This window comes from Bactrocera dorsalis, chromosome 4 (genome assembly GCF_023373825.1).
Source record: "Bactrocera dorsalis isolate Fly_Bdor chromosome 4, ASM2337382v1, whole genome shotgun sequence".
NCBI lineage: Eukaryota > Metazoa > Arthropoda > Insecta > Diptera > Tephritidae > Bactrocera > Bactrocera dorsalis.
The window spans coordinates 44,441,365-44,466,024 of NC_064306.1; the positions used below are offsets into that span (position 1 = coordinate 44,441,365).

Sequence of the window (24,660 nt, forward strand, 5' to 3'; positions counted from 1 at the left end):
ACATTAACAAAATAATACTAAATAAAACTATAAGGAAGGTAAACTTCGGCTACACCGAAGCTATAATACCCTACACAGTTGCATTTTTTATAGCGTAAAATGGTATAAAAGATCTTTCTCTTGATTTGTAGCGGTAAGTTTGTATGACAGCTATATGCTACGGTGGGTCCAACCTAAAAAATTCTTTTGGATATTGTAGGGTTACTTTCAGCAATAATCTATGCCAAATTTCGCGAAGATATATTGTCAAATAAGAAAGTTTTTTATACAAGAAATTGATTTTGATCGATCAGTTTGTATGGTAGCTATATGTTATAGTGGTCCGATATCAGTGATTCTGACAAGAGAGCAGCATCTGTGCGAGAGAAGAACGTGTGGAGAAATTCGCTTAAATAACTCCAAAACTGAGGAACTAATTTAACTATATATATACAGACGGACATTTGTAAATCCACTCAGCTCGATACGTCGACCATTTTTAAATATAAGGACTCTATAATGTCTCCATCGTACCCTTCTGGTTGCGAAAAACCTCGTGGCAAACTTAATACACCCTGTTCAGGGTATAAAAGGCATCAACAAACGCCAAGCACGAACCGTGAAAGAGCAAAAGCAATAAGAACACAAGCACGCGGCGCGCCGGTTACAAACGAACACAGCTTACAACAAATCTAGACAGCCCACAATCCCAACCAAATGTATAAGCATATGGCCCCACGGAAAACACCCCACCTTCACAAACCTCAAGCGAGTCAGCATAAAGTAGGCAGGCAACCAGTTAGGCAGCCAGCCTGCACGACGTTTAGTGAGTCAGTGAATCAGAGAGTCAGCGTGTCAGCTACCTCATCCAACTGGGTAATATGGTTGAGATTACAATAACAACTGCGCTATATTAACATAGCACACGACGCTCAGCTCATTTCAACTCGTCCTCAACTCGGTCGGCCAAATAAACCGACGAAGAGCAACAGCATAACAGAAATATGTTTGTAAAATGACACAACGACGCAGCTAAAGCGGGCGAAGGCCGAGGGTGATGAAGAGTACGAGTATAATAGCAAAAACGACAGGAATATTATAAAATAATACAAGTAATATAATCGGTCGGTATGTCTGTGAATTTTGTAAGCATTTGACACGAGCAGCAGCAACCGGATGGAAATGCACGAACAAGCACCGCTATGGTATCAACCATTGCCATCGTCATCGGCGACGTCCTCGTTTACGTCCTTGCCACTAGTGTGCGTCGCTCTCCGCCCGCTCAGAGTTCAGTAATGCTCGTAAAGTCTATTAGGATTCCTAAAGCGCAGACGGCAGCAAGCGTGCTGGTGGCTGTTTTGCCGAATGTAGAGTTGCCATATGCTTTCGTTTTTGCTTTTTGTTGAAGATGCTTTGATAAGCCATAAGGTTTGTCCGGAAAGTAATAGGATTGAGTCGATTTAAAAAGAGTTATTGAAACAATTGTTACAAATCTTTAAAAGTTTTCAAAATAGGCTTCTTCTTCGTTAATGCAGCGTTGCCAGCGCGATTTGCAAGCATTGAAGGCGTCACGGAAGGCTTTCTCCGGAATAGCGTTGAGAGCCGAGATGCATGCGGCTTGGATCGCCTCTGTCGTCTCGAAAGATTGCCTCTTCGTCTCGGAATCATACTAAAAGATCCATGACCCTGAAGGGCGTTAGCTAGAAACACCCTCGACCGAATCAAGTCGGTGCGCGCACGCACCTAAGTACAGTCGCGGCGGAAGAAGATCAGTCCTATTACTTTCAGGGCAAACCCTGTAGCACATGTTGGCTAGAGTTATTCTGCGTTGAATTTCGAGGCTGACGTTGTTGTTGTAAATGCTGGTTCCGAGATAGACAAAATTAGCTACGACTTCGAAGTTATCACTGTTGACAGTGTCGGAAAAGCTAATTGTTTCGCTCTCTGTACAACCTGGAGAAATCAGAACTAACGGCGCGGTTAGCGGACCAATGATATCGATTAGTCTTTAAGACATCATCTCTGAATTTTTCATTATGTATTCAATTCTTTACAGCTTCAATATGGAAAATTTTTGGTCAATTGTCATTGTAATTGGAAGGTTCGATGTGGTTTGGGTACTCATATGAGGGCTTTTCCGGCATTTATTTTCACAAATAGATGAGAAACTGGATGGTTTATCGAAGGGAGTAAATCTACAATTTTAATTTGTTGTTCAACAATTTGCAAGACACATAAAATCATACTCTAAAATCGAATCATGTTTGAGTCCTTTTACTAACTTGTCCTTTCTTACGTCTTTGGTAACTCTGGTTATTATCAAGACAGACAGCAATGAGCATGTCATTGTCGGGTTGTCGCTGCCGTCATCGTTTAGTCTCTGCCAAGCTTATCAGCACATACATACATATATACATATATATTTTGGTAGAGCTCCAAGCATTCGACAACTTGTACGTACCACCCGTTGATACAGTTTCGAGGAGACAAGTAACGCTTAGTTGAGTTTTTGCAGGCAATTTAATAGAGTTCGTACATTTCAACTTCTGTTCGTTCGTTTTTCATGACGCTCTTTCTTGCAAGCTCCAACACTTGCAATAATTTACATAGAAAAAAACGCAGCAAATAAATACGAAGGATGAAAAAATGAAAACAAAACTGAGAGTTTGAACTGGAGGAGGGAAACGAAACACAGTCACACCGAAGGACACACAACGAAGTCATATAAAGAGAAAAGCGGAAAGGCAACTTTAGCATGTGGAGCATTTTAACTGACACAGCTTTAAGAGTATTATAGAAAAGGATCGATATTTTGAAGAGGTGTTTTTAAAGTGTTTCAAAATATTTAAGTATAATTTAACTTTCATTTAATGGGGGAAATATTTTATTATAAAGGGGTAATTTTGTAACAATTTCTTTATACTAACCTTAACTGCCTTTACCTTTGCATAAGCGCATTTTATATTTGTCGAGCAGCGAACTCGAGTTGCAGGGTGCAAAATTAAGTAATTTTCAGACATTATTTTTTTTGAGGGTTGTGTACGTGTGCTCTCAACTCGTGGCTGGCAATAGCAGCTCACCCGTGAAACCGGAAAAGGCAAATGCCAAACAAGGAAGCGACGGAAACACTGAAAGGTGTCTCAACTTACTTAGAAACGACTGTGTGTGTGTGTGTGTGTGGGGTTTGTCAAGCCATATTCACCACTTAGCAATGCGTGCAATGTGGACAGCCACTAAGTGGAAGGCGAAGCACAAAACAAAAAACAAAAAAAAAAACAGAACAGCAAACAAAAAGGAAACGAAAAATAAAATGAGGGAAAATATACACACACATACATATATACATATACAAAATAGTATAAAAGACAGTGGAAAGTAAAACAAACGAAGAAATCTCATTTAAAGCGCATAAAAATGAAATTTTGTGCAAATGAATGTCGGGAAAAAATGTAGTAAAAAGAAAAAAGACAACGAAACCACAACTACCGAGACCATACGACAGGCAGACGGATCGACCGAGCGAAAAGCGAAAAAGGATTTATTTATTATTGCATTAACGTGACTGGCAAGTGTTGAGTTTAACTCTGTTTAGTGCTTTTAATATAAATACATGTAAATATGTATGCGTGTGTATGTATGGCTGTGTTCAATAGCTGCTAGTATGCACTAGCATGAATGAGTGGGTATCAGCTTGCGGGCAGAAAAGGATACAGGATATGCATATATGTATATATTCGCATACACCAAGCCAACCGAATATGACTACATAAGATGATGAGTGTGAAACACGGCGCTTGCAGTCAGCAGGGAGAGAAAAAGTGTTGGATACAAAAAAAAAACAAAAAAACACTGGCGGGTGGGCGGTTTGGTTGAAGGCGTGGACATGAAATATTTACACGTAAAATTGCTGGGAATATTATAAAACTTTTGCACTCTCATGTAACCAAGTATAACCAGTGGTGTGCGTGTGTGTGTGTGTTTTCGTATGACTGTATTTTGCCATTCGCTTGAAACTGGAATACATTTTATATATGTATGTATGTAGGAGCGTATGGCAGCTGCGAGCTTTAACGTTTGCAGCAAAAAATGTATACTCGGTTGGCTGGAAGCGGTTAAAGGTGGCATAGCCGGGTATCAGCACAGTTAAGGTCGTCTGGCTTCGCCGTTTTTTCCATGGATACACAAGAAATGGAATTGTAACGATTGCACAAGTTGCTGAAAATACGTACATAAGTAACCAACTAAGTGCATTATGAAATTAGCTTGCTTAATTTGCGTTGTTTTCAACTTTAATAGCTCAGCTAGTGTTAATAATTTTCACGATTTTGAAGTGGTTTTGAAATTATTTAAGTTTACTTAATAGTTAAGGTAGGAAGTAGATAAATAATTTATTTTTAACTTTCCTAGATGGATTTTAGCATTCTTATTACAGTAAGTAAAACAACAAACACACATGATCAAAATAATAAGTACATTTATGGTAAAGTTTTAAATGTTTGGTGAAGTAAAGGTATGTAAATCGGTCCTGTCTTTTCAATGATTTTTTTTTTTAATTTTTCAAAATAGAATTTTTTTCTCTGAACTTTAAGAAAACCTAGAGTTACGCAAATTCGAATTCAGGACAGCAAAGAAAGGTTTGAAAAATAACGTATTAATTTCCGTTTTCTGTGGCCTTATTCATTTTAGCTTACTTCTTTCATTAGAATGTACATAATAACGGGTGATTTTTTTGAGGTTAGGATTTTCATGCATTAGTATTTGACAGATCACGTGGGATTTCAGACATGGTGTCAAAGAGAAAGATGCTCAGTATGCTTTGACATTTCATCATGAATAGACTTACTAACGAGCAACGCTTGCAAATCATTGAATTTTATTACCAAAATCAGTTGGCAGAAAATCCGCTTTTTTATCGACAAATTTTGTTCAGCGATGAGGCTCATTTCTGGTTGAATGGCTACGTAAATAAGCAAAATTGCCGCATTTGGGGTGAAGAGCAACCAGAAGCCGTTCAAGAACTGCCCATGCATCCCGAAAAATGCACTGTTTGGTGTGCTTTGTACGCTGGTGGAATCATTGGACCGTATTTTTTCAAAGATGCTGTTGGACGCACCGTTACGGTGAATGGCGATCGCTATCGTTCGATGCTAACAAACTTTTTGTTGCCAAAAATGGAAGAACTGAACTTGGTTGACATGTGGTTTCAACAAGATGGCGCTACATGCCACACAGCTCGCGATTCTATGGCCATTTTGAGGGAAAACTTCGGACAACAATTCATCTCAAGAAATGGACCCGTAAGTTGGCCACCAAGATCATGCGATTTAACGCCTTTAGACTATTTTTTGTGGGGCTACGTCAAGTCTAAAGTCTACAGAAATAAGCCAGCAACTATTCCAGCTTTGGAAGACAACATTTCCGAAGAAATTCGGGCTATTCCGGCCGAAATGCTCGAAAAAGTTGCCCAAAATTGGACTTTCCGAATGGACCACCTAAGACGCAGCCGCGGTCAACATTTAAATGAAATTATCTTCAAAAAGTAAATGTCATGAACCAATCTAACGTTTCAAATAAAGAACCGATGATAAAAAAAAGTTATCAAGCTCTTAAAAAATCACCCTTTATATCCGCCATTATTTTCAATCACTTTTGGAATTCGTTTTGGTATGCTGGATATACAGCGTTTTCCTGTAAGAGTGATATGATAAAAAAAGCCACACACTACTTGTTAAAAAAAATCAAATGTTTTTTTAATTAATATGAAGTACAATCTATACAATAAGAAAAACAACATCATTCAAATGGCCTCCACGACTTCTTTTGCAGGAACGAATTCGATGAGCCCAATTTTAAGCAACTTTTCTACTAAATTTATGTCATGAAAAGCACTTTCAATACTGACTTCCAAAGCTTGAAAAGAGTCAGATTTATTGCCAAAAACCAATAACTTCAAATAATCCCACAAAAACTAGTCTAATGGTGTTAAATCACAACTTCTTGAAGGACATTAAATGCCACAATTTCTTGAAATAATCGAATCTTTTGACTTTTCGCGTAATAATTCGGTTGTGTTGCACTTAGCTCCGTCTTGTGTGAAACAGATTTTGTCAAGATCAACTTCTTCCAATTGCGACCATAAAATCGGTTATCATCGCTGTATACCGCTCTCTATTGACAGTAACGTAGTCACGTGCTTTATTTCGAAGGAAGTACGGTCCGATGATTCTACCAGAAAAAAAACACACCAAACTGTCAATTTAGGTGAATGTTAAGGTTGTTCGGGAATAAATTGTGGATTTTCTTCGCACCAATCGACAGTTTTTTTATGTACCGCACCGATCAGATGAAAGAACGTCTTGTAATCGACAAATTGCTGGTCTTCAGCAACGCTTGCCTGAACGGCAGCAATATTTTCATTAGACTTAGACTTAGAAATCATATCACCCCCATTAGAAAAACCGGTACATAAGTTTGCGCACTTGTCAATTGCAGTCTAACACCAGATTTTTACAACAAAATATCAAAGCTGGACCTTATTTTGGAATCCATTGTTTCAGCTCTCCACCCAAAGGTTTTCAATTGGATTTAAGTCGGCGGACTGACTTGGCTAATTAAGCGAATTCTCACCATTGTTCTGGAACCAGTCTTTTATCAACGGCGAGCAACGCCGACCCTTTTAAGTCTTCATGAGAAATAATGCAGGAAATCAATGAAGAATATGGATTAAATAAATCGCGGAAGACTGCTGGATGACATTTAAAGGAGGTATAACTTTTTGGGCGCCTGAGTCGAAAAAATCCACTTCTGTAAAAGCGGCTCATCCGAACTCGGTTACGTTTAGCGAAAACACATAGGGATAAAGACCTTACTTTTAGGAAAAATTTGCTATAGACGGATGAATTAAAAATTAATAGAATTTTCCTAATGGCAAATGTACTGTTCATCGTTCTAAGCGTCAATTGTTGAATTCCAGGTACACAAAAAAGATGATAAAATAAGCAGGCGGAAATATGATGACATGGGGTGCCTTTTCCTGGCATGGCGTGGGACCAATTATTCCCATTAACGGGAAAATGGATCGGTATCAATATTTAGACATATTAAGTGGCTAAATCAGTGTGACACTTTCAAAAAAAAAAATTTATTTGCTTTTTCGATATTTTATATTTAAAAAAATATTCTGTCTAATCGGCGACTTCGTATTTTGAATTGTTTTTGAATGGCAGCGTTCTAAAAAGCGGCCGCTCGCAAGTATAAACATACATATATGTATGAGTCAAACTTTAAACGCATTTTTCTCGAAACGACTTTTTCCAAAATTGCTGGCATCATAACTCAACGAAAAATTGACCGTTGGACTTCGATCAAATTGAAACTGAGTATTCTTGAATATATTTACTATACAATGACCTACGATATGTTTGATTGGTTGAAAATTGTCAATTTGGCATTAAAAAAAGACAGTTTTTCACCTAAAGAAACGAATTTTTTTTTCAAAATTATGTCATTTTGATAATTCTTGTCTTTTTATAAAGATCGTACGTCATTGTATAGGAAATATCTTTAAGTTTAATAAACTTTTTGAATTTTTATGTTTCAGCTTATCATTCGGTGGGAATCAGTTGGAGTACTTTTTTTGGCATCTCCGAAGACAGCCCATAACTCCGTTATTTTTCAATATTTTTGTAAAAAAAAATCTTAAAATATAGCTGAAATTATACCTTATTAGGTCCAAAGTTCTCCGAAACATTCGATCGAGTATTTTACTAAAAAAAAAATCATCACGAAAAACGCCGAATTTTTTATGGGTTACACTGGCATAGGTCCTTAAGATCTTTCTTTTCTTTAGCAAACCTAATAATTTTGCATCCATGTTGACGAATCTGAAATCAGAGAAGCTTACCGCTCTGATAAAGAAAGCTGAAAATGGGATTATGTACCATAAGCCTTAGACGAACAACTAAATGTTTATGAGAAAACACAAACCAACGTCACTTTTTGGCAAATATTTTATAATGAAGCTTATTAATAATAAGAACCAGACTCAGTATCAACTGATTAAATTACAATGATTGACAATAAGAACTCTGAACTCTCTCAAGGACTAACTAATAGTATTATACTTCTAAACTACTGAATTTTTTGTAAAATAATTTATGTAGTTAGAAAATTATTATCACACTGCGAAATTTTGGGTTAGAAAATACCATTAATTTTTTTTTGAGATTTTTTTATAGCACAAAGCACACTAGGATATTTGAAAATATCTAAAGAGCTGCGTCAACAAAAACTCAAAGTGAAATTCAAAGCATTATTTGCTGTTCGTCGCTTTACACCATGTGTCACTTGGCTACTGTATGCGATTGATTGATTTACATATATATTTATAATAAGAATTCGAGTAAGTGAATTTATAAAAATTGCAATAATTTTAATTTATTTTTTAATTTATGACTTTGTATTGGTACAACGAAAAAAGTGCAACTTACATCTAAGCAGCATAGCTGGGCTATTTGTCGACTGTTAATTGCTTAATTGGATTTTTTAATGGTTCTTATACTTCTTCAGCGCACTTTATTAATAAACTTTACACTTTCTGAATTAACTTTATATTAGCTTTATTATTTGTTTATTTGTTTTATTTGATAGTATTTGCATAAAACACGTGTAAACAGAGTATTGAGTTTGACGAAATTTGCTTTCAAACACTAATCACATTACTTAGTATTATTAGACACTTGAGTTTTTGTACTGCACACCGTGGAGACAAGAAATTTTTTGTAGAAAAAGAACGCAGAATTCTCGGTTGGACACGCACACGCACATGCAATGGCGAAAGTTCGATGAGAAATACACAAATGAATTTGCGTAGACACGAGAAGCAACAAAAAGCGGCAGCGTCCACTAACTTGGGCACACAACAAGAACAACAACAGAATAACAAAGAAGCGACAGCAGGATAATAACGACAAACGGACGCAATGCAAAGCGCCGACAAAAAGCCTGTCAAGCAGGCAGCCACGGGGACAATGGCACTGGCGGGCTCTTAGGCAACACGAACCTGCCACACCCAAAAATATTCGCACAATATTTTCGTACCAAATTTGCTTTTTTTTGTTTTTATTTTTGCTTTGCTTTGGTTTTTCTTTTGCCTTTACTTAGTGTTTGCAGTTACTTTTTGTTTGCTTGTCACTTAAATTTTCGCTATAAAGTTTTTTTTTATTTATTTTTTCCTGTACTTTTGTGCGAAATGCTCGCGCTGCTTATGCTGCTTCGTATTTGCTTTCCTTTTGTTGTTGCACTTACGTTGTATTATATTATTGCTGCGTTTCTTATGCGTGTGCTGCGTTTTTTGTGCTTGCGATTGCCTGCGATGCGCCTTGACGGTGCAACAACAACTGACAGTGCAGCATTGCAAGCGAGCAACAAGGTGGGTGAGTGGGTGGGTGGTTGGTGCAGGACTAGCGAGCTGATGAATGTTAGAGGAGAGTAGAGCAAGTGTGGGGTAAGTGGGTGGTGCGGTTGGTGAAAAGTGCAAGCCGAGAGTGGTGAGTGGAGAGAGTGCACATGTGAATGAAGAAATTATAACATAATGGATAAGGAGATGAGCGACGTATAAAGACAAAATGATTGCAGGTGGGGGTTGAGGGTGTATATGAGCGCAGGGAAGAGGGCGGCTGCTTTCCGTTGGCATACATAAGTAATATGTTAAAAATGCAAAAGCGTGAAACTTTTAAAGTACAAGTAATATGAAATGTTGCACCAACACACACATACACACACCGTGCCACAAGCACACACAACACGCATGTGCATGCTATAGTAGTAAGGCGTGTGTGAGTGAGCGTGTGGCAGGATATGCCTTGCATTGTAAGCCAAGCGAGCGCATAAAGGCTATGCAACGCGGAAGCAAACCGAAAAAATGTCCTAGGCAGGAGCCAAGTTTAGCACTGTACCCCTGTTCTGCCAGCGCTGCGTCATCTTAATTCTACTTCCAACGCCCACCCACCCAACCATACACAACGCTACTTAGTTGCGGTTGTTGTTGTTGTTGGCGTTGTTGCTTGTTACACGAGAGACCCGAAATGCCAAATATGCAGCGCGTCGTGTTGCATGCAACACAACACAACAAGCGCGCATATATATTCAAATAACTGTATGTGAGTGTGTATGTATGTAAGTACTTGCGTGTAGCTGTGCGCGCAAAAGTTTGTAGCACCACACGCAACAAAAAAAATTTAAGCAATACCAAAATATACCAAAACAAGTCGACGGAACGTTAAAGAGCATTCCGCGCGCGCGACTATGGCCAGCGAATTTTCGACTCCCCAACTCGAATGCGCCGACAATACTGAAATGTCCTCGACGATGACTACGTCGAGGCCGTGGCGTAGAAAAGCAGCAGCTACAACAACAACAACAACAGCAACTAACGCAAGTGTAACAACAAGAAGAGCAGCGGCAGCAGCAGCAATAGCAAGCACAAAATAACACATTCACTTTAGCGGCGGCGGCAGCAACATTCGTGCAAATAAAGGCGGCAGCATTAGTGACAGCCACAAGGCGCACATACTCGAGCGTACTTACGAACACTGCTACCCAATAAGCAACAAAGATTGGACTTCTACGTTAAAGTTAGCCAAGGGATATTTACAGTTGGTGCCTCACGAAACTCTATTGTTGTTGTTGAAATGAAAATTGGAACCACTCAGCGGCAAGTCTAGAAAGCGGGCTATTTCTAACCGGGGGGGGAAAGTGGGGTAGAGTGGTGTTAAGTTAGTGGGTGTAGCGGGGAGCAAAGTCGTGGTTAGTGTCATCCGGCAACTCTTTGCATGCTGGACAACTGTTTAGTATGTCGGAGTCTATTCTGGATTAGTAGAAGTGTAACCTTCTGCAGTATCCAAAACAAAGTTGAATTAGGAACATTTTGGTTTCACGCGGTAACTTGAGGTGGTAGCTGTTTGGACTCCAAGGGCGCCATTCATGAAGTTCGTCGACGCAATACGTACGGAATGTTCTCTTGATGATCCTAGAAGGCAGTTGAAGCTTCAAGCAGTGTACTGCACGGATATTTCCGCAGAAATTACTTCGAATATGTGGATCCCACTACGAAGAAACGATCGACTGGTGAGATTAAAAGGCATCCTGTGATAGTCCGCAGTGCGGTGTTATGACTTTTCTGCATATTCTTCAACTGCGGTAACCAAGAGACCATATTATGGTTCCATAAATAATGACCGGACGGCCGATATCCTTGTTGGTAATGGTCATAGTTGTATGTGGAGCCGAGAAGTACAGAATAATAAATGTAATACGGTAATCTTTGTGACAGTTTTCTCTCCGAATTTTAACGTGATCTTCAAAATTGTTGAGTTCTAGTTTGTACTCTTCCTTTTTTACAACACTCTAATAGTTACTACTCAGTGTGTTTATTCTTACGAACTATGATAAGTATTCTTGTGAGATATTGTTGTTGTTTTCTTCTTTTAGCCTTATTAAAGTTGTTAGAGTTTGGTTTGACTTATTTATGCCTTCCAGGTGTCCATGCAACCCCGCCTCGTACGTACACCAAGTTTCGTTCAAGCCCCGGCTCACTATTGGCCATAGTTCTGCGCCGTTCAGAAGCACGGTTTTCTGAGACGGTTTAGTGGCCTTTAATTCGATTTGCTTTTTACATGGTGGGTATAGTGTCCAGGTTTCCAGGAGAATGGATAGTGATGCATAAATGACTAGCTCATTTCCTGGCGGATCCTGATATAGCAACCCCGAGGCGACAACATGGGAGTTATGTGACAACTTATTTTAAACAAAGGCAAAGTTTAAATTCATGCTCTCGAAGTGACCTGCACCTTAAAGTTTTCGAGATATTTTTGTCCCTGCAAATGCAGTCCAAAAAATACTTTCACCACACCATCAAAAATCAAATGCTCCACAACCGAATACCACTCATAAATGTTGACTGGGTATACAGCTCAATGCAGTGCCATTCGACTTGAGTGACGAGCGCATAAATGCCACCGAAAAATAGAGCAAAGAAAATGAAAATCGGGAAAAATGCCATAATGGAAAGTAAAAGAAACCTTATAAAGCAGAACAATCAACATACAACAAGGATATGCAGGAGTGAAAGGATGAGAGTGTGGCCGTGGGTGTAAGGAGACCACAGAAAGTGGCAACAGCAAAGCGTTAGCCGCAGTATGGTGTGCACGCAATAATACGTACCATACAACAACAACAAAAAAGCGACATTTATGTAAGTCTGTTTGTAAATAGGGAGCACAAGAGGAAATAACAGTAATACTTTAAAAAGTGGTGGAAAATCGAATGCACGAGCAAACTGAAACAACAAAAACAACACCGCAACGAAGGCTTGAAAGGATTAAGCGATGAACCGAAAGTACATATAAATAATTATGAGATGACATGATACCTGTAAAAACATAAACACACTTGGATTTCTTAGATGTAATTGGGGACTGGTGTTTTGACTGGTGCAAAGAAGTGGAAATAACTGAACGAAGTAGATCTCCAGGTGGTATATGTTTACTGGTGAAGTATAGCAATTTTGTACGTTCGTCTGTATTTTTATTATCTTATATATAAGGGTGAACACCCAAACTTCGCTTTTCTTACAACTCTTTCCGAAATAAGTAATTGAATATTTCGTAAGATACTCATTCGGGAAATCTCCGGATGCTTCTTAGATACTGGCAACATAAAGATATTACTCCATTTTAATTATTAAAAAAAGGGGTCCTTTTTATGAATGACCATCTTCAATGATTAAAAGTCAGATGCCACTAATGTTGAGAATATATGTAGTTTCTTCTAGAAGTTTTGTTTAGTGATTTCTCTGGTTGGAGAGTAGGGACAGAAAAGGTTAATCCTCCTCGACGATTGTTATCTTGTCGCAATGAGGGAGCTCAGTTAGTACAGTGATCCTGAGAGCGATGCCGGCGGTATCTTAGCTACTGGCGGGTCTCCCAAGTCCCGAAACTAAAACAATCCACATAATACAAATCATCTGCCAGGGAGGTCGTAGTATCGATTCGTGTTTAAAACTTGTAAATTTTTGTGGCAGATTCGTAAGTTAAGGTACCAGCTCTACCAATGAAGAAGGAAACCTGAGCTAATCACCGATTTTCCTGAAAATGACTGAAACCAATAAGAAAGTAAAAAAAATAAAAACCTTGTCCTATGTGAAGCCTAAATGTCGACTAAACTATCGATGTCATTGAAAGGATTTTGGAATTTAAAATGTGATATGATATTCTAGTTCCGAATTCCGAAATTTCATTTACTTCAATCAGATTGCGAATCTCGAAATCCGCTACTATTTTAATGATAATCATAATAAGAAAAGCTGTGAGAAATAAATAAATCTCTCAGGAGATGGGAGAGCTTACAGAACAATATGATCTTGTGCTTTTAGTATAACATGGAGATTATTGGAGCTATATTAAAATACAGGTATCTCCATTTTCTAATAATTCTTTTGAAATTCTTTCCGGACTCCGTGCCGAGTTTTAGGTTTTTCAACAATCTGATCACAGCAGATTGTTCTAAACAGAGGTAATTAGGAAATGGAATACAAACAAAATCACATTTACAACTGTTTTACTGTACGGAATGTTCCAATCCGTTTTTTTAATCAAATTCTATTGAGCCGAAACTTTTTTGAATGAGTTTATAGCCACTATGACCACGTGTCGTTTATTAATGTATCACGGGAAAGTAGTACTATCTCATTGACCTTTCTCGCTTGTTTACTGTTTGGAGCCTAAAAATTCCCACTGTTAAATTCACAGCGACTATATTCAGCAACGGAATACAGGAACATATGTAGATAGATCGGAAAATGTTTGTCAATGACGTTAAAATTCGGACAGTTAACAGCCCTAAAATTATCACCTTCCCAGTCGTTAGCCGGTAGCACCTCTGGGATAACGACGAAGAAACGTTCCCGGTCGGCCAGCCATTGGATGTCACTTGATGCCTCCGGTCGAACTCCTCCATAGCGAGGTCGGCATGCATCCTCTTAAGGACGATAACACACTCCTATCCAGGGGTTATAGATGGTTTGTGTTTACAGATTTCGCATTTTTCCCAAACAATATTGCTCACAGACAAATAGTAAGGTTGAAAGATTATAAATGTGCCTTCTCGGACAGAATAATAATATCATTGCATAGGGAAGGCAAAAGTCTGTGTGTTTTAGAACTCGGATGGCAAGATTTCTCAAGAACTACTCAACCGATCTTCGTGCAATTTTAACAGGTCTTTGAGATACAATTCTTAAAGACTTGTACGAAGGATTTTTTTCGATTTCAACTATTTGAAAAAAATTTCGCGAAATTTTCACTGAAAAAGTTTTCTTTTTTTATAAAAATGTTTGTCAAAGTCCAATTTTTCGATTTTTCCTCCGTCAAAGTTTTAAGTTAAGGTCTTTAACTAAAACACGTATTTTTTTACTTTAGACAATCCTGTAAGAAGTTATCTTGCCAACGAGGGCGCATCTTTTTTCCGAATGGTCATCGCAATGACTGAGTTAAAAATATATTTTTCCAAAAATTTCAGAATTTCTTTCCTAATAGTGTATGTTTGTAAAATAAAAATTTGTAATAAAATATTTCATTTGTTAAATGAAATTTTTTTTTTGAAAAAATGCTGTTTTTTAAATCCATGTAACCCCTTTAAATCAAGAAAATATATACATGTATTTGATATATTATACATATAGTGTTTTAAAGATTATTTTTTCTATATCTACGTATACATCAGTTTAGAACAATATTTTACTTCTGAGCGAAACAGATTTGATTTCGCCAGAATATGAACACTAAAGCACCCGATAGAACCACCCTAAAAATTAATAAAAAAGTTGACAAAAACTGAGGAGAGGGCAGGTAGGCAGAAGAAACGCGACAGCAAAACGCGAAAATCGCAATTCGGCAAGACGACTCGGCTAACAGGATACGGATATGCATATTGAAAATATGCTTGCTTTGCACTTGAGCATGAGAAGCGATGTTGTTAACGTGGGAAATGTACGAATCGACAATAAGTGACCCGAAGCCAAAAAGTTGTAGAGGTAGGCAGCATGGCGCTAGCGAAAGCGCGAATGTATATAAAAATTGATATAGATGAATATGTGTATAAGTATGCATCAAGTGGAGCGAGAGGGATATTTGAAATAGTCTAAAGCTGCGGCACAAGTACCCATAATAAAGGGTGATATGAGTAGGCGTACGCTGAAAAAATGTATATATGAGGAAGCTGTGTACGTACGCTTTTCACAAACGGTGAGCTATGGTGTGCGCGGCGGTTGCGAAATGCATCAAAAGGACCTTTATACGCGAAAATACATACACACGCATACAAGCACACACCAAAAACCGAAAACCACCAGCAAACTAAAACAAACTAAGCACTGTTAAGGCAACGTTGCAGCAATGAAAAGAGGAGTGCAGTGAACCAACCTAACCGAAAAGCCCTAAAGCGTATATAGTTTGGCATAAACATACATACAAACTTTAGAGTGGCGTTGCATTGAACTACATGTGTAGCGCGGCGGCTAAGGGACTTTGCAAGCAAATGCTCGAGTCAAAGCGCAATCCATGTATGGTGGGTAAAACTAGGCGACCCAGCTAAGCTCAAGTGCTATAACAACAACACGTAAACGTCTAAGCAACTTTGCAAGCGATCAACGCACCACACAAGCACGCAGCAAACCAACTTCTCTCCATCATTATCAAATGTTCGATTTGCTACGCGCTGCCACCGCCGCCACCGTCTATTCAATATGTAAACTCATGAGGAGCACACCAAAATGACAAAGGAACCTTGTGTGGAAAATACCAACACCAATACAATATGGCTACGCTGCGTCGCTGCGCCGTGTGAAAAGCGAACGCAAGCCACATTACCGCCGTAACAACAGCCAACCAAGCGTTGCAGCTGAGGAAGCTGTTCATACATGAGTACATGTAGTGCGAGCGCCAACGAAAAAATACACCAAAATAGAGTCAACAAGCAAACAAGGCACTGACGGACGGACGGACGGAAAGAGCGAGAGCGCACACACGCTGGTCCACAGTGTATCGCCGCACGCAATCCGGAAAAGGACCGTTGCCCTGCACTGATGATGATGATGATGGTAGCGTTGGTGGCTTTGTTGGCGATGGTGGACTGACGTTGGCGGTGACGCTGTTAGCAGCAGGAATTTCATTAAATGCGTTACGCGGAGCCAATAATATACACAATGCAACAGCAAGCAAGCAGCGGCTACAAGCAACAACCATAATGACAGCAGCAACAAAATAATATGGCATACTTGTGAGAACGCACACGAGCACACGAACACAATCTGCATTGAACAACCAACGACGAATCCAGTGAACAAACGAAGCGGCAGGACACAACACAACCCATCCAACGCCCGGCACAATCGCAACTCGGCTGCTCCGCTTTGCCTTCGCATTCGCACATGCAAAGACGTCGTCGTTGGCCTGTTGTCCCAACCGAGCACACCTAACCGCCGACTGCCACAACATAAACACAAGGAATTACTTGTGGTGGTGGTGGTGGTAGTGTGTGTGTGTAGGCGACGGCAGTTGCGTTTTAGAGGTAATATCCTAAATCTCATTCCTCATCGAGTGCCGCAAGTTAGCAAAAGCACAAGCAGTAGGCAGTTTTGGTTGGGAAGTAGGCGGCCGACAAGTTAGGCGTAGCAATAAGCATTTGTATGCATAGCAGCATGTATGTATGTATGTATGTATGTGTGTAATGGAATTTGTGTTGGTATTATTGTATACTTAGTTGGATACACATGCTGTAGTTTAAGATGTGTACTTTATGGATTAGAGCAATAAATAGTGGTCGCTTCAGCGCTGTAAGAAAATCATTGAAGAGTAGCAGAGTTAAAGCTGAAGTCTAAGTAAAATGTGTATAAAAGTTACCTAACTTTTAGTGATATAGAAATAGTAATGTTGTTTTATGTGTAAGCTGGCCGATTAGGGGTAATGCTCGAAAATTCTATGAAAAAATGCGGCGACTAACAGAAGGTTTCGGGACCGGAACATACGAGGTATGACAATTAAGTAATGAGACTGATTCCATAAAAACCGTATATTTGAAAATTATTCTACAACTCTGCCATCCCCTTCAAAGGGACTACTTTGACTTAGAAGCTATACAGCGATTCCAGCGCGTTTTTCATGCTTCGTAACATTTCTGGAACGCTCCGACTGGGATGTCCGCGAGTACGCTCGTCACGGCCGCCTGGATGTCCGTAATCGACTCAAAATGGGTTCCTTTGACCACCGATTTTATTTTAGGAAACAAAAAAAAGTCACAGGGTGACATGTCGGGCGAATGTGGCAGCTGTTGCAATTTGATTTCGTTTTTCCATTTCCGTGACGAGCACTACAAACAGAAGTCTACTCAACTTGGACGCAGGCGAACTAAATAAGCTAGAGCGATGGTACATATATCAATGGAGAGGGGAGGGATGCCGAAAAAAGAGAAAGGGAATTTCAACACAAGTTTCGCAGGTTTATCACAAGCGCGGTAATAAAATCAGTCTCATTACTTAATTGTCAAACCTCGTACTCTTGTAGAACCCCCAGATGTGATCTGGTAACCGATGTTCAGAGCATACTAAAATTATGGAGAGTACCCTTTTCCAGCCTGCTGAATGGCAGTGAATGCATAACGCCAGGAGAAGGCGAACTCGATGACGATGGAGTAGATGTTTCATTGCCTGACCATGAAAAAGTTCGAATAGCAATCACACGTCTGAAGAACAACAAAGCGGCGGGGGGCGATGAATTGCCGGCCAAGCTGTTCAAACTTCTTTTAAAATATGGTCGGACGAAAGCATGCCCAACGATTGAAAATGTGCTATGCCCAATCCATAAAAAGGGAGACCCCACAATCTGCGCCAACTACCGTGGGATAAGTCTCCTAAATATTGCATATAAGGTTGTATCGAGCGCATTGTGTGAAACCACAAACTGATTGGACCTTATCACTGTGGGTTAAGACCAGGAAAAACAACAGGTATTCAGGATGCGCCAAATCTTGGAAAAGACCAGTGAGGAGCGAATCGAATTTGGTAACCCCGCAAAATTCATACGGCTCTGTAAACTGACTTTGAGCAAAGCCAAAAGCTCCGTCAGGATCGGGAAGGATATCTCCGTGCCGTTCGTTACCAAACGAGATGTCAGACAAGTAACATCTGATGAGTCGACATTACGAGTTTTCGAAGGAAAGATTCTGCGGAAGATGTATGGTCCTTTGCACGTTGGCCACTGGGGAATACCGCAATCGATGGATCGATGAGCTGTATGAGATATATGACGACATTAACATAGTTCAGCGAATTAAGAGACAGCGGCTACGCTGGTTACGGCATGTCGACCAAATGGATGAAAACACTCCAGTTGTGAGAGTATTCGACGCAGTATCCGCAGAAGGAAGCAGAGGAAGAGAAAGATATCCAATTCATGGAAAGACCAGGTGCAGAAGGACCAGGCTTCGCTTTTCTAATATGTATATTCCAGGTAGTAATCTGTTAAAAAGAGAAAATTTCGTATTAAAAGATCTTCTAGATAGTATTGTGATTGCTTGACTCGGTATTGTTTGAACGCGCGTTAAAGATGGATTTGATACAAAGCGAAAATGAACCAAATTTTACTTCGATAAAGGTGAATACGCAAACTAGTTACCTTTCCGGTACTTTTAATATCGATCTTTAGCACCATGATTAGAAACGTCAATTGACGGAAATATCAAGAAAATTATAGAAATCGTTGAATCCGACAATCTTTTTTAAATGCTGTTTAGATCGTCCAGTTTAAAGAAGACCTCATACCAAAAAACAAGTTCGATGCATATGTTTTACACAAAAATTTCTTGGACCGATTTCTCACCTGCGAATCACTGCTGAGTCACAATAAAATCGATCAATTACTGAAGCGAATGATTATGGGTGATAAAAAATTAGTCTCTTAAGGCAATGTCATGCGAAAACGGTCGTGATCGAATTGCGGCCAAGCCAAGATTGACGGTCCGAAAAGTTTTGCTATGGTATTTAGTATAATAATAGGGAATCATACTATGAGCTGTCAACAATTTGGGAAGCGAACGCCCAAAAGGGGCCAGCTTTGAGCAATAGGAGAGGAGGTATTATGTTTCATCACGTGGCCAAACGTGGATATTGACTCGTCAGGCGCTTTGGTGCTTGGTTCGAAGTTTCTTATGTCCCCGCCTTATAGACTGGACTCGGTACTAAGTGACTACTACCGGTTTTTGACTATGGCGAATGATTTTGCAGGTAAAAAATTCGCCCCAAGAGAAGCTCATGAACGTCGACTGTCACAGTTCGTTCTCAATAGGGACGAGGGTTTCTGTTAAAGTGGCATTAAGGAACTGTCTTCAAAATAGCAACAAGTTGTCGAACAAAATGGCGCTTATTTGAGCTAAATCGGATCATTCGAATTATGCTAAATAGAACCTTAATATTAATGCAAAAATACTAAATTTCTTCTTACTCTGCTGCCTAAAATACTTATATACTTTATACCCTTACCAGAGTATATCAAGATTGCAACGCAATGTGTAACACACAGAAGGAAATGTGGCAAAGCCTATAATAACCTTTCCAACACTATATGGTATGACACAATTTGATTGATAACACTAGAGATATACGACTACAACGGCATCTATTGACAAAATACGAAAAGACTTTTTCGACTATCCAATATATGCATATAAATGATCAGCGTGACGAACTGAGTGGATTTAGCCATGTCCGTCTATGAGTTCGCACATACGCGAACTAGTCCCTCAGTTTCTGAGATATCGTTCCCAAATTTTGAACACATAATTTCCTTTACAAGACGCTGTTCATCTGTCAGAATCAGTGATGTCGGTCCATTATAGAATGTAGCTTCTACAAAATTTGAACTATCCAAATCAAGTTCTTGTATGAAATATTTTTTTATGGATAAGACAACTTCTAGTTTCTATATATCCGTAAGGTTAGGTCAATGGTGGAATCCACTGTAATGCATATGAAGCAAGTGATATTGTATAGGTGGTGAAAAAGGTTACAAATCGCTGGAAACTACCAGCTACTGTTATACAATATATATAAAAATGCACAAAAAATATTTGTTATGAGCTGCTTTCGCATTAAGCACCTGTAAGGCAACATGTATAGCATACATTTAATATGCGCAACACATGATTACTGGGGGAACATAGCGCAATATATTCAACTTCTGATATGGTAACTGGACCCTGTGCCGTTGCATGTCGCTATCGCCAACAGCAAGTATGCAAGGATATAAGGGATACGCCTACTACGTTTTTTCCAATATTCGTACAGTTTGTGCAGTGCATTAACACACGGCAGTCTTGTATTCAGATTCTGCAGTTTCCAAGGTGCAGCCACGCATGCAATTATTCATGGCGAATATACAGAACCGAACTGGTGCCGCCGCCCTAACTGCGTAGCTAGGCAACCTGCTCAGACACAAATCCAGGGTAGTAAAGCACATACATGCACATGCATATATAAATATATATAGGCAGTTTTGTTGGCACACATGTGTGCGTAAGTCGATTTGCAAGGAGGTAGATGTGGAAATTATTGAATTAAATGTGAATATGCGACGTCGATACAACGCTGGCGCATAGCATAGTAAAGACCCCGAAATGCGCATTAATTAATACGGAATGAAATAAGGTAATAAGGTGAAAGGTCAGCTGATGGTGCAGGCAAGCTTTGCATGCCAAACTACCTTTTACTTAATTGCAGCTAAGTACATGAGCAAGCGTTACAATGTTTGTGCTTTTGTCGTGAGGCTGAATTTAATTAAGTTACTCATACGCGGTGGTGTACCTCGCAGTTATGGGCAGTGAGATAGGCGGATAATGAACAATATTATTTTATGGTTATTATTTAGAACTGCAAGTTCAGAGAAAATATGTTGTGCGCAAACAACAACAAAACGCCGATAAAAGTAGAAGATATTAAAAAATCAACAACATCCACAAAAGTACTCGAACAAAGCAGCGCAATGCATAGCGAGGCGCACTAAGTTGATGAAGGTAGCGAGAAATGCAATTTTGTGGCAATAGTTGCTGCAACGGCTGGGTGCACTAACAACGCACACACAGAAACATATTTATACATACATACATGCAACTGCATTACGGCCAAAGCTCAGGCTGAGTTGTTTGGAGAGGAGTATATATGAAGGCAGGCAGGCAGGTTGGTCGTTTGATTATTTGTGTTACGATGACTATGGTCGTCGATCTGGAAAGCAATATATTACGCGAAGCAGCGGCGGAGCGAATGAATAAGATGCTGGCTAAAAGTGTGAGTGCAATGTATGGTAGGGAGAAGCAGATGCGTTGCAGTGGCTGGACAAAAGATGAGCGGCGAGTGGCGAAAGCGCGCGCTTACAACTTTCAATCAAACGAAAATGCGTTATTGAGGTGGTAGGGGCTGGGGGAAGGGATAACGGCAGCGCGTGAGTTAAAAAATACACAAACACAGAAAACGCGCTGAAGAACGGCACACGAAAGTGGGCCTTGCATCATTGACAGGGCTGATATTCGGGTTACACACAAATCTCGTCGCCATCGCCAACGCCATCAGGCAGCTAGGTGAGCTGCTCACTGAGCTGTGCGCGCGCGTATACAGCTATTGATTTTTAACAAATGCCAGTAAGCAAAAGTAAAGAGACAAAAGGCAAGAAAAAAATTTAAAAAAAAAAAATGAAGAAAAGCAGTAAAATAAAAATGTCTTGGCAGCAAAGCACACACAGAAGACAAATGCAAAGAAGGCAGCAGACGAAGTAATGGGAAAACTTAAAAAGAAAAATCAAATATACTATATGCTATATATGTATGTATGTACATGTATATGTGCAACAAGAAAGTTGGCACACAACGACTAACAAGCGAATGGCATAACCGTATTTCACCGTTGACTGTGCGCTATAATTGCTGCAGTCGGTCGCGTGCAACAGGATAGCACGGCGTTGTTAAGTAGTTGAAGGATATTTGCAATTTGCGTGAAGGTGACGAACTGATAACTGTTTAAATGAAGCACACTCACACCCATACACAATCACACACAAATACACAAGGCAAGGCGGCATGTGTATGTGGGCTGCTGCTACTGCCGTTGATGGCGTTGATGCTGATTATGAGGAGAATGGCGGCAGCGTATTAAGAATGCGTGTGTTTGAGTGAAAGAACAGGAAGCGTTGGATACATTCTCATCAATGCACGTTTACAAATTATGTAAGTTTTGCAATAATCTACATACTTAGTATATAGTGTTTGTTGGTAAATATGCTTATATGTACACACCTACATACATTCCATTGTGCATATTTAACTAATTTAATAAAAGCTGCTTCTAATTAGCAATGTAGCTAATGTAAATTAGCATGCACAGAGCGTTGACAGTAGTACATGCGTTTGAAACTCCTGACTTGTAGTCCTGATTTCGAATCCCACTGCCTTTAGAATGAATTCGAATGTCTGCAAATACACGTGGATACGAGAGTTGGTTACCTTACGCATATATAATATAAATAAATCTCCTAGATATCTCTCTTAAACAATTGTTTAGCGATATTACGGGTGATCCAAGTAAAGGTACTTTTTTCAAGAGCCTTTTTTTGACAGATGACGCGTGTTCAGCGATGAAGCCTATTTGTGGCTCAATGGCTATGTAAACAAGTAAAATTGCCGCATTTGAGATGAAGAGTAATCTGAAGATTCTAGAGCTGCCATTTCATCCAGAAAAAGTAACGGTTTGTCCATATTTCTTCAAAAATGATGCCGGTGAGCACGTAATCGGGTCATGATAACCGACTATTTGATGCCTGAAATTGAAGCTCGTGATCTCGGCGACACTGGGTTTCAACAAGACGATGCCACTTTGCAGACATCGCATCATTCAAGAGATTTATTGAGAGAATACTTCGGTGAGCAGATAATTTCACGTTTTGGGCCGGTCGATTGGCCACCAGGATCGTTTGATATCACACCGTTAAACTTTTTCCTGCGAGGATATGAAAAGTCTAAAGTCTATGCGGACAATCCCGCTTCGATTCAGGCCTTGGAGCAAAACATCACGCGTGTCATTCGCCAGTTACCAGTCGAAATGCTCGAACGAGTCATCGAAAATTGGACTCACCGGAAGGACCATCTGAGACGTAGCTTCCAACATTTGAAAAATATAATCTTGAAAAAAAAATGCCAAAGAATGTTCTTTCGAAAGCGAATAAACATTCCCCATTTAATTTGAAGTTTCTGTGGTTTTTCTATAAAAAAAAAAAGTAGGGAACTTCGAAATGGATCACGCTTTACTATACATATAACATATGCTAGCACAAATTGTAGAAAAACTTCGGCCTAGTTGCTCAATATAGTAATGCTGTATAATTAATTACTATAATTATGGTGGTAGAGACTGGCAAATACGCAAGCATATAAACACATACGTACAAATGTGTATACAGTTAAATAAACTTTAGACGAGCAAGTCCGAATTATATTGATTAGTTTGATTTATATACAGTATATGTATATACTTCTTTAATCTGTACCTATGAATGTATACATGTACTTATGTATATATACACATGTTTTCGCAGATGGAGATTACATAGAACTGTTTGAATAGTGGATAACAAAGTTCGCATTATTAAAGGAGATATTCTAGATATTAAAAAATTGAAAAAATCGATTTATTTTTCAAAAATTAATGAATTTTCAAAACTCAAACTATTTCCGAAGTTATAGCCGCTTTATGCTCGTGGCAAAAAAAGTTGCATCTTTCAGTTTTGCAGCTTCTTGATGTAGTGATCTTCGTACTAATCGAGAATCCACCACTGTTTTACTTTTCAAATTTCTACAAGGGCGTCGAAAACATAGCTTTCATACAAGAACTCGAGAACTCGAACTTTTGAGCGTTCAGTTTGTGATGCAGCTACATATATGCTATAGTGACTCGATATGAAAAATTTGTTCAGATGTTTTAGCTTTTCAGTGGACAGTAATCTAAGTCAAATTTCCTTAACATATACGGTCAATTAACTTAATTTTGATAGAACAGTTTATATGACACCTATATGCTTTTGTGGTCGATTCAGATCGATATCTAAAACCTGAGGGTCCAGTTCGCGTATATACAGAAACCCAGACGGATAGTGCTAACTTGGCTCGGCTCATTACGCAGATCATTTACTATATATACATATGGTGTTTTATAGGGCCTCCGACTTTCTACTTTCTATGTGTAACAAATCTCGATGTTTAGGATATTCACAGAATCGTACCCAGAATTTTTAATTAGCTTTGCCAATGCGGCACAAAATGTAGAGAAAGTTCGATAGAAATTTGTGGTAGTGCGCTCTTCCTACACTTCAGAAATTCTGAAGAACTTATAGTTATGGAAAAATAACCAATACTTGTTTTTTGACTAGTAAAGATTACGAACTTAGCCCTATGGATATATAATATTGGAAAAGAATTACTAACATTTTTCTTTATGCAAAAAAAATAATCAATCCCAATATTATTAGAAAGAAATCAATTAATTTCGCATTATATTGAAGTTTTGCACAGTTGAAATACCTCAATTTAGGT

At 39.1% G+C, this 24,660-nt stretch overlaps 1 protein-coding gene across 3 annotated transcripts in view; it reads right to left on the reverse strand.

The window, feature by feature from the left end:
• Positions 1 to 24,660, reverse strand: part of LOC105222577 (serine/threonine-protein kinase tousled-like 1) — a 206,378-nt gene that overhangs the window by 84,998 nt on the left and 96,720 nt on the right. The window contains exon 1 of one of the 3 annotated variants that reach the window (XM_049455863.1): positions 8,469 to 8,556. The exons of the other annotated variants lie outside the window; for them this stretch is intronic. The gene's annotated coding sequence lies outside the window, so the exon portion shown is untranslated. Of the gene's footprint in view, positions 1 to 8,468; positions 8,557 to 24,660 lie in introns of those variants that run through there. 3 annotated transcript variants of the gene reach the window in all.